Source organism: Lepidochelys olivacea (genome assembly GCF_965140295.1).
Source record: "Lepidochelys olivacea isolate rLepOli2 genome assembly, chromosome: 8".
Lineage (NCBI taxonomy): Eukaryota > Metazoa > Chordata > Testudines > Cheloniidae > Lepidochelys > Lepidochelys olivacea.
Window position 1 is genome coordinate 88,867,125 of NC_140418.1, and position 2,712 is coordinate 88,869,836.

Genomic DNA, 2,712 nt, shown 5'->3' on the forward strand with positions numbered 1-2,712 from the left:
GCTGCCACAGCCCTGCAGAGACATGGGTCTGAGTCACCTGATACTGCACCCACCCCTTGGAATGCCAGTGTTCTTCCACTGGGAGACAAAGGGTTCCCGCCATACACAAGAGCTATATAAGGCAGGGGAGTGACATCATCGAGGTTCTCCTCTGCCTCCTCACCCAAAGAGACAGTGAAAAACACGTGGAAGCAAGAACTGAACTGAGGGGAGAAAGGTTGAACCCAGGCTGGGAGCGTGTCCAGTCTGTGAGTGGAAATACCTGAAATCTCCAGGTGCAGGCCAGTGCAGCTTCCTTTCAAGACTTTCTGTAATCTACCTGTGACAATACCTAGGGTGAGAAATTATGTTTTGTAACCTGTGTCTTAAGTATATTGAGCTTATCTTGTGTATTTCATTTTATTTGCTCAGTATTCTGCTTTGTTCTGTCTGTTACCTCTTATATTCACTTAAAATTCACCTTTTGTAATTAATAAACTAATTTCTTGTTTATAATATAACCCAGTTTGTGCAATTCATAACTGGTGGATGGAGGGAAATAAGAGGTTTTGCATACCTTCCTCCACATTGAGGGAGGAGGCAGATTTCATAATATATCTTTGGGTCTGCATCCCAAAGGAGGCAGACACCTGAGTGCTGGGGGCAAGTCCCTTAAGCTGAGCCTTCACAGGACTCATCTGTGTCTGTTTCGTTCTGCACTTTGGCATGGCCCTGCCTCCGTGTGTGTGCTTGAGGAGGCTTAATAGAATTGCTTGGCTCAGCAAGACAGGTAAAAAGGGTACCAGGCTGGCATAACAGACAGGCTCAGTGGCATCTCAGCACATCAGGTGGCATACTAAGGGGGAGGCAAACCATCACCATAAGTACTTCACTTAAGAAGGAAAAATGAAATGCACAACTACAAAATGGGGAATCACATTAGGCGTTAGTACTGCTGAAAATAATCTGGTGGTTATAGAGGAGGACAAATTGAATGAGTCAACAATGTAAGGCAGCTGCAAAAAAGGCTATCATAGAATCATAGAATATCAGGGTTGGAAGGGACCTCAGGAGGTCATCTAGTCCAACCCCCTGCTCAAAAGCAGGACCAATCCCCAATTAAATCATCCCAGCCAGGGCTTTGTCAAGCCTGACCTTAAAAACTTCTGAGGAAGGAGATTCCACCACCTCCCTAGGCAACACATTCCAGTGTTTCACCACCCTCCTAGTGAAAAAGTTTTTCCTAATATCCAACCTAAACCTCCCCCACTGCAACTTGAGACCATTACTCCTTGTCCTGTCCTCTTCCACCACTGAGAATAGTCTAGAACCATCCTCTCTGGAACCACCTTTCAGGTAGTTGAAATCAGCTATCAAATCCCCCCTCATTCTTCTCTTCTGCAAACTAAACAATCCCAGTTCCCTCAGCCTCTCCTCATAAGTCATGTGTTCCAGACCCCTAATCATTTTTGTTGCCCTTCGCTGGACTCTTTCCAATTTATCCACATCCTCCTTGTAGTGTGGGGCCCAAAACTGGACACAGTACTCCAGATGAGGCCTCACCAATGTTGAATAGAGGGGGACGATCACGTCCCTCGATCTGCTCACTATGCCCCTACTTATACATCCCAAAATGCCATTGGCCTTCTTGGCAACAAGGGCACACTGCTAACTCATATCCAGCTTCTCGTCCACTGTCATCCTAGGTCCTTTTCCGCAGAACTGCTGCCTAGCCATTTGGTCCCTAGTCTGTAGCTGTGCATTGGGTTCTTCTGTCCTACGTGCAGGACCCTGCACTTGTCCTTATTGAACCTCATCAGATTTCTTTTGGCCCAATCCTCCAATTTGTCTAGGTCCCTCTGTATCCTATCCCTGCCCTCCAGCGTATCTACCACTCCTCCCAGTTTAGTATCATCCGGCTAATATCATTGTGGGATGTGTTAACAGAGGTATGTCCTGTGTAAGGCAGAGAAGGTAACCATCTTGCTCTACACGGCTCAGATGAGGCCTCAGCTGGAATACTGGGTCCAGTTCTTCGCACCCCACTTTAGGAAAGATGTGGACAAATGGGAAAGAGTCCAGAGGAGAGCAACAAAAATGATACAAGGTTTAGAAAACCTGACCTATGAGGAAAAGTTAACAAAAACTGTTTCATCTTGGGAAAAGAAGAGTAAGTCAGAACCCACTACCAGTCTTCACAGTCCTCTTTACCGGAGCCATTTGATCAATGGTCCTCCCAAACCACTGAAGCCCAAAAATTACTGAGCTTAATCTGCAGCCAGGGAGAAGTAGATCAAACCGGGGGAGGGGAACCAGCCTCTGGAAGAGGCTTGCAAGGGAATTTGTGGACGCAAGATCATTGAAGGTTGGTACCAACAGGTTGGACACGAGGGAGATGATTCTAGGCTGACTTGGTCCTGCCTCAGCGCAAGGGCTGGACTGGGCGAGTCCCAAAATACAGCGGCCCGAGGATGCCAACTCCCGCCTCCGCCGGCAGCGCCGGAGCCGGTCACGGATCCGCTATGATCGGCCCCCACCCCACCGGCAGCCCGTGACCCGCCGCCCCTGGCCTGGGGCGGCACCGCGCGCGCGCCCGCTCTGCCGCCCCCCCCCCTCTCCGGCCGAGCCTCGCGCAGCCCCCGCCCCTGCGCTAACTCCCCCACGCCCGCAGCCCTAGCGGGGCTCCCCGCCCCCTTGGGCCCGGCGCCGCCCCCCGCCCGTCTGCCGCGCCCC